The 15,055-nt window shown below is 43.1% G+C and overlaps 1 protein-coding gene across 6 annotated transcripts in view; it reads right to left on the bottom strand.

The window, feature by feature from the left end:
- The window catches only part of ERBB4 (erb-b2 receptor tyrosine kinase 4), a 1,018,488-nt gene that overhangs the window by 241,835 nt on the left and 761,598 nt on the right, over positions 1–15,055 (bottom strand). The gene's annotated exons all lie outside the window — the stretch shown is intronic.

Genomic DNA, 15,055 nt, shown 5'->3' with positions numbered 1-15,055 from the left:
GCTGCAATGTTCAGTATTGGCACCATGTTTGCCGAACATATCGTTTTGAGCTGTGAGGCGTTCCTGGCTTATGTCCTCTTCTATTTATTACGTAGCCTTTTATCATACTGTAACAGATGATATTCACATTGCAAAGACAGGATGCATCCCTTTCATCTGCTTTCCTTGTCTGGTCCCTCCTTCCATCATCAGCCAGCTTACTGCCTGCTGTATTTACTATGCAGCACTTCTTAGGGGGGAAATGTGCAATCACATGTTGAAAATCATGCTGCATTTTCATAGATTTCTCTTTGCTGGCCCCAGGCAAGAAGACGAACAAGTTACCTGAAAATCCTGTGACATAAGCAAGGACTGTAGCTCTGAGAATCATCTTCTACCTTCCCTTTGTTCTTGCAATTGGATGCTATTCTAGTTCCTTGGCTTATAAAGCTTGTGGGCAGAAATTCTTCATTTAAGTTATTTCTTTTTCCACGCAAAATGTTTTTGTGGGCTTCAATGCTGAGAGAGGTTTATGGTATTTCACTTTAATCTCCTTCCAGGGACTGTGTGGAGAACTAATCAGTAAGTTAGTGTTCTCCAGTTCACGTGTACAAGCAGCTCCAAAAGGCAGGAGATTCGCTATTGTGCTTGTCACTGTGTACAGAGCTAATGCTGGTTGTGAATGGCTACATTACATGATATTGTTGGTTCCACAGAATTTGTGCATTGTCTCATTCATTACTGTACAACGTGAAGCTCAGGATACTGGAGCACTACAGACATCTAGGACCAAGAACAGGCCACAGATTCATCATGTCTGGAATAGTTTGGCAACTTTCCTTTAAACTTTTTAGGCTAGAAAAGAGTAAAAATGTCCACATGCCAAATAAAAAACAACTAAATAGCATTTATTTCAGAGAATATGCTCAGTTACATAGTTCCTTCTGTTCCTCAAAGCATCAGTCAGCTATTCCCAAGCACAAAGAAAACTATTAAAGTTAATAATAATTCCAGCTGGCTATGCAAGTTTTGTTTGAACCTGTTAATTCTTGGCTGAAAGCCTATTTCACTTTAATTAATGGCCCTGATTCACTTCTCAGTTACACTATTGCCTACAGGAGAAATGCTTTTGAAGTCAAACGAGCCAGACTGATGTAAAACTAATGTGAGAGCAGATTCAGCAGATTCAACAGCATTCTTACCGTAAACCTATATTATGTCATTTGGTTCTCAAATAACTCTCTAAACTTATTTTTCTAATATCCCCAAGCAGTTTTTGATATTTCATTCAGTTTGCCTCTTAATAATTTCCTCCAAAGTCGATGGATTTACACTAGCCCTTTTTGTTTTAGGCACTGAATCTCCACACACTAGCAAATGTCGCATGTATTGTAGACAACACGATGCTTCCTGTTACAAACATTCTTAGACATTTGGTTTGTGTTTCAGTGTCAGAGTGGAGGCCTGGACACGAACCATGACAGCTCCAAGGCTATTGATGTTAGAGTCCCCAAGCCACTACTATTGATATCTTGGCAAAAACACCATCAGCACTTCATTTGCTGGATTACCAAGTGTGAAAAACTGATCCACTGCTATTTTACTGAGGCGTGGGCATGGGCTGTGAGTTGGCATGATACTGATTCCCATCTGCTGGTTTATGGCAACTCTCCACTGTTGAGAACAGCACTGAAAATATGAGATGCAGACTAGCTATCACTGAGTAATTCCATGTCATGACAACCAGACTATCCATGTGCTAGAGAGGAAATATCTGGAGATTATGGTGCCCCTGTCAACTGACCAAGACAACAGAATTAGGAGGAACAGAACAGCCTGCCCAGACCCACAACTGGTGATTGTGCCAGTGACCTACTTAAGCTGCAAACATGTTTTAAGGTAACACTAATGAAGACAGCAGCACTCTGGCAGACACCTCCTCATGCATAACACAAGGCGGTAGGGGGGAAGATCCTAGTTAATATAGGAACAGACACTGCATAGGTCCTACTCTGGGGCACAGCATGGGGGGAGAAAGCTGGGAGCAGCGAGCCTCCACTCAGCCATATGTGGCCTAATTGCAGTTCCAGAAATCAACATAGGGAGTCCTCCTTAGCTACTCCCCCAAGGAGCACTCAATACCCTAAAGCGAGCATCGAGGGCTGGAGAGCAGGGAAAGCAGTCAGTCTGCCACAGCTACACACTAGCCAGAGGAGCTAGTTGGCCACACAGGGGGAGTAATGCTGCAGCCGTTTGAGCGGCAGTAGTAATAAATTGGTGTAAATGACATGCATGTCCACTTTACAGCCCATTTAACGCTGCCAGAGTAGGTAAAGGGGCCTTAAATGAAAATGAGAAACAGGCCTTGTCATAACATTTCTTCCCAGATCTGGACCTTAGCGTCCAAAATATGGGTGTTAGCATGAAAACCTCCAAGCTTAGTTACCAGCTTGGACCTGGTAATTGCTGCCACCAGCTAGGAATTATACAGTGCCTAGCTCACTGTGGTCTCCCCGAAACCTTCCCTGGGGGACCCCCAGACTCAGATGCTTTGAGTCTTACAACAAAGGGAAATAACCCCCTCCCCTTGTTTCCTTGTTACTTCCTCCCAGTCTCCCCTCCCTGGACGACCCTAGGAGATTCTCTGCTTCCAGTCCTGGAAACACAAGTACTGAGAGAGCTAATCTCTCTTCCCCCTCACCCAGAGGGTATGCAAAGTCAGGCTTAGTAAATCTAACATAAAGAGATTTTTCCCCCTGACTTCTTCCTCCCACCAATCCCCTGGTGAGCTGCAGACTCAATTCCCTGGAGTCCCCACTAAAGAAAAACTCCAACAGGTCTTAAAAAGAAAGCTTTATATAAAAAGAAAGAAAAAGGACATAAAATATCTCTGTATTAAAGTGACAATATACAGGGTCAATTGCTTAAAGGAAAAAAATGATTAAACAGCCTTATCCAAAAAGAATACAATTTAAAACATTCCAGCAACTACACACATGTAAATACAAAAGAAAAACAATATAAACCTATTGTCTTACTATCCTTGTACTTACAACTTGGAAACAGAAGATTAGAAAGCCAGGAGATAGAAAGATCACTCTCAGAGACGAGAAAGGGAACAGACCCAAGACAAAGAACAAAAAACTCACACCCAAAACTTCCCTCCACCCAGATTTGAAAAAGTCTTGTTTTCTGATTGGTCCTCTGGTCAGGTGTTGTTTGTTACCCCTTTCCAGGTGAAAGAGACATTAACCCTTAGCTATCTGTTTATGACAGGCCTACAAATCTTTTCTCTACCAGTGACTATTTCTAAACCTGACCAGAAACAGCGCTCTGCCAGGAGCTTCTGAAAGTTTGACAAAGAAACAAACTGTGTTAAAGGAAGAAAAAAAATCCCTCTATTTACACAGAAAATAAACTGTTGAGTACTCTTTCATTAGGAGTCTCTTTTGTTAAACAAAAGTCCCACAGTAATATTACTCAGTTAATTAAACAAGCAAGGAAAAAGTCAATTAGGCCTCAAAGTTTTATGAGCTTAATTGACTGAAAACACTACGAACTTGCGGCTTCTTTTCCAAACAGCTTACAGTGAAGGGGTTCCAGCTAGGGGGAGGTTTAAATTCTTGCTCATTTACACCGCTTTATTGCTCTCACTGATTGCTTTTCCCAGTAGCTGGGAAAAACAGCTGCAAGAATTTCCTGACCTGTTGCTTAGTCTCCTGGGAGTGGAAATCATCTCTTATGATTTGTATCAGAAACAGAACTATAACGTATCATTTACAAGACTGGCGAGAGTTCTGCAAAGAATATTAACTAGGACAGGTCTGTTATCCAGGATGATCTGCATCCCAAATGGTACAGAAGAGGTAGATTTCAGCTGTAGTATATACGTGGGTGATTCTCCACTGAGGTTGCTGGTAGCCTTCCCAAGCTCTTCAACTCAGACAAAACAAAGTTTGTCACCACACAGGATCCCTCTATGTTGTGGTTTGGACCGAGCAATCATGGAAGGGACTTGTGACTACACAGAGCTCGTATTCTATTACACCCCTGAGTACGTTAGCACTGTTTTTAATAAAGGACATCAAACCATTGACTTGTTTTATCCATACTTTAAGGGGAAAACAAGTCATGAATGTGGAAAGTTTTTCAGCTGTAGTATTTCTCAAAGAGCTTCATGTATAATACAGTACAGTTGTCCATAGATACTGAAAATCACATTGGTTATCTGGCAGCTAAATAGATTGGACTAAACGGGATAACAAAACATCACTCTTGGCAGCAGGAGAACCATTAGATTTTTTCTGGTTTTAAATAGGTCTCCAGGAGAAGAAGTGAGCAGAGCTTGTGCAAAGGAGAATGCAGAATCCGAGCACTCTGAAAGCATTTGCACAAAACCCGCCAAACCCGCAAAACACGCACTATGCTCCACTGACGTCACATCAGCACATCTCAGGTTTGATTCAAATAGCTACTCGCTGTCTCCAATCTTACTTCTTCAAAGTATTTTTATCTGAATTTTTCCTGATTCTACTCCTTACCCAGTTATACCACAGTAGATGTCACTCACATCCCAAAGCTATAGGTGAATCATACCAATCAAACAACATGTAGATTGGTGATCTCCATCAAATTTCAGACACACATACATACAGATTCCTTCGACTGTACCCATAGTATTAAACTGTATTAAAAGAAGTTGCTGTGTTAACATAATAATAACAATAACAGCAGTAATAATAATAATAATAATAATAATAATTGTTATTATTCAAGATCTTGGTAGCAGTATTCAAGATCAGAGTAGCAGTTGTGTTAGTCTGTATCCGCAAAAAGAACAGGAGTACTTGTGGCATCTTAGAGACTAAAAAATGTCTAATGCCAAGACTGAGCAAACGGTCAAAAAAGGCAGCTTCCCATTTGCTTATTAATTAGGTTTCATTATACTGAAATTATTACTGATTTACTGTTCTTTGTAATTGAATGCGTAGCGATTAGAATGTTTTTTTTAATATATATTCTTAGATGGGAATTTCTGTTTAAATAGTATGGATCAATGTAATGAAATGACTCAGGACAGAAAATTGAGAGAGTCTTATCAAACTGAAACTACAGAGGAATGTTAGGTAGGCAAAATGTAATTACCCCACTTGGAATCGCAACAATAGAGGCGTAGCCACAGCCCATGCAAAAAAGACAGGCAGTAAGAAATCATTATTTCCAGGTGCTTATTACTAAGCCATAAAAATGTGTTCTGAACTGAAACTTGATAGGAAAGGATTGAAATTTTGAAGTAACTTGTAAAAATACATTAGGGTTTGGTTTGGTTTTGCTCCTCCTGTATGTTAAAATGTTTTTTTTCTTCCTCATACAGTCAAAGCACATAATACATTTAGCATTCAGAAGATGTTACTGCTTACGACAGCAATTCATTTTCATTCAGATTTTCAGAAAATATGCTTATATCCTTTCAATGGGCTTGCACAGGGTACAAGAATCAAACCCAGTATGTTTCCACAGGATAGAAAGGAACCATGAAAATTAGCTATTTAAGTACATAGCCAAAGATCAATCATTTGTTCACGGGCAAGATCCAAAGCCCACTGAATTCAGTAGACAGACTTCTATTGACTTCATCAGTTGACTTCAAATCAGGCTTTATTATAGTATAATAATTTATTCAAGTTTTTAATTGGCTGCTAGATTGATATGATTCACAACAAGTAACAGTTTATCTAGAAAGGTTTCATTGGACGCTGTATGAGCCCATAAAACTGGAAGATTTTAAACAACTTTTTACACAACTGCAACCTTTCTGAATTCATATTTAATGAAAGCTCTCTGCTGGCATTATGTTAAGAACCAGTCGGCCCAGTGCTAGGAAAAGACAGCAGGCCCTTTATTTTACGGTGATAAGATGGCAAACCTACCTACCAAACTATATTCCCTACAAAAAGATTTACAGTATTTCACTTTTTACAGTGAATTTTCATAAAATATTAAGATGCATACACACCATAAACTATAATTTATACTGGATTTATACTATCAATTACAGGAAAAGAGTGTATTCAAAGAGAGCCCCATGCATTGCATTTAGGATAGTACTCCAGTATTCATTTTAATAGAGCTGGATAATTATTGAAACACATGACAACACAGCTGCCGGCTGGAAGATGTCCATTCGCCATCCCTACTCCCAAACAGTTTAGTACCTAGGGTGCTGTGTTTTTTTTTAATGTAATTTCTGAATTTACCACTGGGCCTATGCAAAGATATCCTCCCATTGTATTTTCAACATTTCACAAACATGTGAAATGGATGGGGTTAAATTCAATTAATTCATCTCAGCTAAGATGCTACAAACACCCATAAATGTCCCAGGAGTTGCCTGTGTGCTAAAAAGTAAAATTTGCTTCTATGTATATTTGCTATGAAATTTTTACTTTTTTTCCACAAAAACAAGAGATTTAAGTATATAGCCAAAGGGGTAAAAAAAAATAAACAAATGAAACTTTTCTGACAAATAGATGAAATTTTGCTCAGGAGTGAATGTGGAGAAATTCAAAAATTTTCCACATTCACTGGAAAAGAAAGTTGTTTTGGTAGCAGAAACAGAAATTTTATGACAGGTTTCAGAGTAGCAGCTGTGTTAGTCTGTATCCGTAAAAAGAACAGGAGTACTTGTGGCACCTTAGAGACTAACAAATTTATTTGAGCATAAGCTTTCATGGGCTACAGCTCACTTCATGATCAATTCTGTGAACATTCATTAATTTTTCTAAGGTGCTGTGTATCCCTCTACCAGTCAATTCAGGTAGTTATATGCCCCTCAACACCACATGTATGTTATGTGCAGCAAATCAATCAATCAATCAGAATTTCTGTACACACATCTATCGTCTCCAGCAAATTATCACCTGGAAGCAACATCAGAGCACTGGCTAGTCAGCACTAGCTAATGCTTTATTACTCCTGGATGTACACTCTACACAAAGTATGACAGAATCATATGAGATAGAAAGGAAATATTAGAATAGTTCTTCTATTTCCCAGAAGGACAAATGCTGGATTTGTCCCTTGGTCTAGTCCTATACGAAAGAAGTGACTCTCTTAAAGGAACCTTGTATTATTAAGTGGTATTCACCCTTCAAGGCAGCAAATCCCACTTCAAGTGCGGTGTAATTACAAGGCTCAAGACTGATACCTCTTTGTGTTTTGTCCAGGATAGTTTTAGATCTCTCAAGCGTTTGGGCTTAATATTAGGCTGAATGGTTTCAAAGTTTTCCCAAAAACAGTGATTCAGTTACCAGTAGAACTCTACTACACCAATAAGTCAGACAAAACCTTTTCCTGCATTTTATCAGCTGCTGTCTTATTCAGCCTCTTCGAACTGCAGATGCTCTTTTCAAATCCCTGACAATATTGCAAAGATCAAGCTTTTGCAAATCGGAAGAAATTCTTTACTGACCTGAACTTGGAACCATCACTGTATAAGGTGCTCAGGCCTTTATTCCTATAGAATAAACTGTCAAAGTGAACATCAAATGTTTCACGTTTTTATGAAGTTGCAAAATGTGATGATGGGCCAATGATGACGATGCTGGGAGATTAACACGTACTTCCTGCCCAGGATAATTCTCTAGTGTTTTTTGAAGTGATAGAGATCCATACACCCATTCTCTTTATCTCCAGCATGTTTCATCATTCAAAAAAATAAATGTACTACCAAACTCCACTGACAAATGCACAAACATCATCGTTATCTTAGAATACACTGCTTAAAGTAGCATTGCTATACTCGGAACTTTTTCAAAACTATAACACTCTCTAGGTAGCCTTTCAGCAACTATGCTCCAAATCTGATTCTGTTACATTAAGTTGCATGTTTATGCCTAAAATTCTGTCATTCTGCTAGAATAACTTCAATAATTTCATCTTCAACATGTAATAGGGTAGGTTATAGGACATTGGTCTTTTAGGTCACATTTTTCTTCCAAAATATCTTCTAAATTGTACCTATGAAACCAACATTTGTACATGACAATCACATTTTAGATGGTTCACTACCTGATTTTTAAATGCAAACATCCAATAAAAACAATCGTTCTTCAATATTAATTGAAACGGTTAATGATATGGACGTTTCTATGGGGCACCATTGGTCCCGTGGATAGGGCAGTGGACTGGCACTCAGAAGACTTCTGTTGTATTTCTGACTCCGCCACCGACCAACTGCGTTGATCTTGGGCAAATCACTTCACCTCTCACCCTTTGGCTGCCTTGGCTATTTCGTACCTGAACTGCAAAGACTTATGGACATGCTTAACTTTACTACTGTGAGTCTTCCTACTGGAGTTAACAGGACTAGTAACAAATAGTTAAGTTAAAGCACAGGGACAAATAACTGCAAGATCAAGGCCTAAAGCTGCTAGCTCTTTCTGTGTGTTTGAATAGTGCCTAACATGGTTGGGGCCTCTAATATTTCAGTATAACAAGAAAAAGAATGTAATACTACTAATGTAAGTGTAAGCAGAGTCAGGATGAGCTCTACCCTGACATCTCGAGGTGAATTATGGCAAGTGCGGAAAAGAATTTCAGGGGCTGATTGTGTTTGCATAGGCACACCCACCACACTTGGCAGCCTGGGATGGTTGCTTTGGCAGCTGTGGGATCCCCAGTTTCTTTGTTGTTGGGGCGGGAGGAATGGAGTGTTGTTACCCTGATCATGTGGATGAGGAACTGTGAAACTGCTTTGTGACAGGGAGTCTCACCATCAATTGAGTGGCACTCGCTAGACAAGGGAGTGGGCTCCTTGTGTGAGCCAGAAGATTCAATTGCACCTCCTCTTCTCTCCACTGTTGAATACCAGAGCTGATTTTTTATTCCCTTAAGAACCTAAGTTACAGGTTCCTGAGCTGAACTCACTAAGAGCTGAAAGAGCTGTGCAAACTAGTGGAGGGGGCTGAAGCTATATCGTGGAGTAAAGCAGCTGGCGGAGCAGAGCAGTTTGTGGGACAGTTGGAGTACCCACGGAGCGAGCAGAGCAGTTTGCGGGGACAGCTGGAGCAGATCACAGGACGGATGATGGAGCAGAGCAGCTGGCAGAATGGAGCAGTTTGTGGGACAGATGGAGCACCCATGGAGCGAGCGGAGCTGAGCAGTTTGCGGGGATGGCTGAAGCGGATCACAGGATGACTGGTGGAGCAGAGCAGCTGGCAGAACGGAGCAGTTTGTGGGACAGTTGGAGCGGCCCACAGAGTGAGCGGACCCGAGCAGTTTGCAGGGACGGCTGGAGCAGATCACGGGATGGCTGGTGGAGCAGAGCAGCTGGCAAAGCGGAGCAGAGCGGAACTGAGCAGTTCGTGGGGAAGGCGGAAGCAGAATCCCATGGAGAGGCAGGGCAGTTGACCCCGGAAAACGTAAGGTGCCCCTTTCTACCCAGGCTGGTAGGGGGGAAAAACCCCTGCAGATAGACTCTTGAACCCTGGGGCTGCACTGACCCGGGACAGAGACTTTTGGGTTGCGGGACTTTTGGGACTGTGGGTGATTTTGGGGTTGCTGGACTCAAGAGCCCAGGGAAGAGGACATGGCCCAATTTCCTGGGGTGAGTCTTTGCTCATGGTTTGGTCTATGAATTCTAGTTGAGGTGTTTTCCCAATTTAATGCTATGCTGTTTACTTCATGCTATTAAACATTTTCTGCTATACCGAGACTCTGTGCTTGCGAGAGGAGAAGTATTGCCTCTTCGAAGTGCCCAGGGCTGTGTGTAAGATTTTCCAGGTCACTGAGTGGGGGCTTGAACTGGTTTTGCATTACGTTGTAGGGAAGGGACCCCTATGTATTGAACCCGGCCCTTGCTGCTATCAATTCAGCCTGGCAGAAGGGTTACATTTTTGGGGGCTTGTCCGGGATCCTGGGTCAGTACCTCTCGCAAGTACATTTTGAGTGATTCATTGAATTGGGAAAACCCCAAATTACCTTGTTGTTTTGATCTGTTGTATTTGAAAAAATTAGAGTTTGTATAATGGCCCTATACTTGTTAGAGGACTGGTGCAAGGGGATGAATATTGACCCTAGGAACTGTCTTCTGGTAACGGCGGTGCTGGAGGCAGTTGATGAGGGCTCAATAGAACCTATCTTAAGGGCATCCACTGAGTACCTGCGTAAGTGCAAAATGCGTGGGCGCATTTTTGTGAGGGAGGAGGGGGCTTTTGCTGTACTGTGTGAGCTGCCATCAGCTGTGGACTCTACAGGTTCCAGGCACGATAGCAGTGGAAGATGGTGAGTGGAAGGTAATAACCACTGGGAGCCAGCCCTCACCAGCCCCTACCCCTGATGGACAGTTTTTAAAGAAAATGTTGGCCTTTTTGGGGAAAGAGGGAAAAATTTTGGCTGATATGCTGGGTCTGTTGGGCCTTAAGCTGGAAGCCCCACACCAGGAGAGCTCCTTCACCTGATGAGTGGGTGAAGGCTTTGAGGAAAGCATTAGAGAAGGTTATGACACCCCATGCTGAGTCAAGCCCCTATCGTAAACTGAGGTTGTTTTTTGGGGGTCCCACCCCAATACCTGGGGAGAAAGCATTTGAACCCTGGCTGGAGCACACCACTGAAATGCTGCAGGAGTGGGCGGTGCCTGATGCTGAAAAGAGAAGGCGACTAGTAGAGTGCCTCAGGGGGCCAGTCCTAGATGTGATTTGCACCCTGAAGCTCAGTAACCCTGGGGTCAAGATGAAGGACTGCCTAGAGGCCCTGGATCACACTTTTGGGAGAACTGAGGGTTCAGAGGATGTTTACTGCAAGTTCCTCAATGCCAGGCAACAAAAGGGAGAGAAGGTTTCTTCCTATATCCAGAGGTTGGAGAAATTATTACAGAGAGCCATCATGAGGGGAGCAGCAGCAGTTGAGCAAATGGACAGGACTAGATTGGCTCAGATTGTGAAAGGAATTCAATATCAGAACCCAATCATTCTCCACCTTTGATTAAGGGAACGGCAAGATAATCCACCAAGTTACTCTAGCCTGATAAAAGAGGTCCGAGAGGAAGAAGAGAGGCAGGCAGCTGGCAAGGTTTGGGAGGTGTAGCAACACCAGGCAACTGGCACAACATCCATACAGACGCCCAAGGCCCTAATGGTGAATCCTCAAGAGGAACTTATCCAGTGAGTGCAGGCCTTGACACAGAAAGTGACTGAACTAGAGAATACCTTCGATTCAGCAAAGACTTCAAGGTGCAAGGAACCCTCTGCTACCACAGTCCAGAGGACTATGTTTAGAACCTCTGCAACACTCCAGAGGCAAGGGAAAGGACAATCCTTCTGCTACCGGTGTCTCCAGGGTGGGCACATTGCTGCAAGGTGTCAGAATGCAGAGAATCCCATGCTAGTATATCAAAAGCTGAGGACCACCTGGGGAAAGTCGGGAATTGGCCCCAGGGCCTGGGAAGGGAGCCGCCTAGACCTGCAGGATGTGGAGGCTCCCCCGGCAGGAACCATGTGGCCCAAATCCCCCCCAGGATTGATAGGACCCCAAGTGGAGGTCACTGTAAAGGCTGAAGGGACAGAATGTGGAGCAGTGCCTGACACGAGATCCCAAGTGACTATCATATTCCAGTCTTTCTACCAGCAGATGCTTAGACATCTGCCTATATGGCCCCTGACAGGGCTTGGTCTGTGTGGCCTCAGCATGGATGAATACCCCTACCAGAGGTATGTCATAGTGCACCTGGAATTGCCAGAAGAGATTGCTGGGGTAAGACAGGAGGTGGACATTGCTGCTTTAATATGCCCTGACCCTAAAGGAGCCTCTGATGTATTCGTGCTAATAGGGACCAACTCCAGCCTCTTTAAGATACTTGTCGATTACTGCAGACAGCGAGCAGAGGACCTTGGTGATACACCTTGGTGATACACACACACTGTGCCGCGGCCTACAGAAAAATTGAGGACACAAGAAAAGTGATGCCTGATTTGCCAGTGGGAGCACTGAGGTATGCAGGCCCGGTCCCTTTAGTGGTGCCTGCAATATCAGAAAAGGAGGTGATTGTCATGAGTACCTGCTTAAAAGGCAGTAAGGGAACATTAGCAGTGGTAGAGCAGCCAACCGAGGGAGGGCTCCCAGAAGGTGTGCTGGTTCTCAGTGGAGTCATAACCCTACCTGCTGAAGCCCAGGAAGAGTTGACTATACTGGTTGCTAATGAAACACGCCAGGATGTGTTTGTAAAACCAGGGCAGAAAACTGCAGACATCTTTGAGCCTGGAAGTCTTGTGAGACCCCAGTGTGAAGCTGAAGCTCCAGTGATAGATCCTGCAAAGTTTGACTTCGGGGACTCACCACTGTCTGAGGAGTGGAAGGATCGCCTGAGGAAGAAGCTTTGTGAGAAATCCAAGGTGTTCTCACTACATGAGTGGGACGTGGGAGGTGCCAAAGGAGTGGAACACCACATCAGGCTACAAGATCCCCAACCCTTCTATACGTGAGTAACGTCACTCAAGTTACTCACATGAGAAGTTCCAGGATTCTAAACTCTTCACCATCTGCCAATGATTTTCGGAAATATCACCAGTGAGTCAGTCCATTTAATATACAATTTCACAAAATATTAATTTATTTCTGCTGAAAAACACTTTTTATTATGCCCCCAAAATGGTGATGTTTGTCTTTTTGTTTGACATTCTCTGGTGGTGTTTGTATTTTCTGTATAAATCCACGGACATGACTCTACACTTCAATAAAACAGTCTGACAATGGATGCAGGCTTCCATCTCTGGATAGGGTAGGGAATTCCATGTTCTGATAGCTTTTGTGAGTTCAAAACCTCCTAAACTTTGAGATTACATGAAAGGGTGAAAAGCTACTCCTGACAGCTAATCTGGGCGTACTTTCCAGCTCCCCAGCTATTTATTACCGTGTTCAACCTAAGCCTCCAAGCAATCAAAGCCTGTGGAACAAATGAGAAACTGTTCTATGAAGTGAAAAGCACCCTGGCTCACATATGTGTCTTGGTTCACCCTAGACCATTTATTTTCGATTGTCTTCATACACATGGTCTCCAAGTTCTAACAGCCCTGAAGCACTGTTGAACTGTTATTGTATGAGGTATGGGGCTCCCTGCTTTCTTCTGTTCATCTATTTCTTGCTTGAGTTTTTATTTTGTGGCAAGATAGGAGGGAGGAAGGCTACTTCCTTAAAAAAAAGTATTCGGCAGCATCCTAGCCAGCCTATTGTACCCAATCGGCGCTTAACACAATATGACCCTTTCTTTCAAAGCACATTTTATGGGAATATGCAGTGTGGCAGAGAGAAGAGAAGGCTTCTTGTCTCCAAAAGGTCTTTGGATTCATATATTTCAAGGTCAGAAGGAACCATTAAGATGATCTGGTCTGATTTCCTGCATAACATAGGCCATATACACCTCTACCTCGATATAAAGCGACCGGATGTAACACAAATTCAGATATAACGCGGTAAAGCAGCGCTCCGAGGGGGCGAGGCTGCGCACTCCAGTGGATCAAAGCAAGTTTGACATAACGCAGTTTCACCCATAACGCGGTAAGGTTTTTTGGCTCCCGGGGACAGCGTTATATCGAGGCAGAGGTGTATCTCATTCCCGTGATTTCTGCATCTAGCTCAAAAACTTGTTCTTACTCAGGTACAATATTGTGCCATGTTCCGGGTGGCCCAAAAAGTTCTTTTCCCCCTGAATCTCAAATGGCCAAGAACAGCCAGTCACAACATATACGGCTATTTTGAACACATGCCCTCTTATTAGTTTGCAAGCATATAGCCAGATCCTTGCCACTCACCCTCCCCACCCTCCCGCCAGCTCAGGCAGGGGCAAAGCAGCCAGGAAGCCACCATCACTAAGCAGCTGAGCATTCCCTGGCAAAATCCTAACTCCCAGCACAGAGTAAGGACTGACCCAGGATCAGCTATAGCCATGGCTGGGGTAATCGGAGTGGGCGTAGCTGGAGCACTGTGCATTCCAGTCACCCTTAGCTGCTAGACCAGCCTCTAGATGCTGTTCCAATTGGCATATTTGACAGCAGCCATGAGGCTGCTCTAAATAATGGCAACTCTCAAGGATTTTGGCTCATAATTTTTAACGATATGTGAGACGGTGGCGCCAAAAAATGTGTGCTTTCTACATGCAGAACTGGGCTTCTTCAGCATTCAAGAGACACACACAAGCTTAGAAATCAAAGAGAGAGCCATGAGACTGGGGAAACACAAAGGAGGACCGCAGTTAGACAGTCTAAGATTGCTCACAGCACAAGTGTAATATTTCTGGCTGGTCAAGGCACAAATCTGGGGAATGTCACTTAAAGTAATTTTATGAATCTGATCTCTTGCTAGTGGGCTAGCAGATGCTTACAATGAACTGTATGAATGCCATGATGTGACTGCCTTCATGCAATTGTGTGGCCTAATTTCAGTGTAGCTATGATCATGTTTCATAGAATATCAGGATTGGAAGGGACCTCAGGAGGTCATCTAGTCCAACTCCCTGCTCAAAGCAGGACCAACCCCCAAACAGATTTTTTCCCCAGATCCCAAAATGACCCCCTGAAGGATTGAACTCACAACCCTGGGTTTGCAGGCTAACCAGTGCAGTGCTTTTAATCCAGTTACTAACAGACATGCCACTCTATCAGTACTAATTAGCACCCTCCTGGTAACCTTATCAGAGAGCTCTAGGACAGAAAAGAGTGAGAGTGAAAGAGACTAACTCATCCAAATATTCCTAAATGTTACCCCTCTAGGACTGAGGCACTTTGGTTGGACTACAATTTTCAGTGCTGTCAAATGAACACCTTTTCAGGACCATCACATTCACTTCACATTTATTACCTTAGAGATTATAATTGTGAAACTGGGTTTCTAACAGTGGGAAGTTCAAAGTGTCCCAGGGTCAAAATGTGGTGAGCCAGCAGCATTCTCGTTTTTCAGTTGCTCACACTCGGATGCACTGTAATTGCCTATGAATCTCATCGGAGGCAAGCTGGGCCAGATCCTCAGATAGTGTAAATTGATGTTGCTCCATTGACATCACTAAATGCAGAGTGATACCAGTTGG

This window comes from Gopherus flavomarginatus, chromosome 10, assembly GCF_025201925.1.
Source record: "Gopherus flavomarginatus isolate rGopFla2 chromosome 10, rGopFla2.mat.asm, whole genome shotgun sequence".
NCBI classification, from domain to species: domain Eukaryota; kingdom Metazoa; phylum Chordata; order Testudines; family Testudinidae; genus Gopherus; species Gopherus flavomarginatus.
The sequence above is the reverse complement of the archived record's forward strand: the minus strand, read 5'-3'. Positions and strand labels throughout refer to the sequence as shown.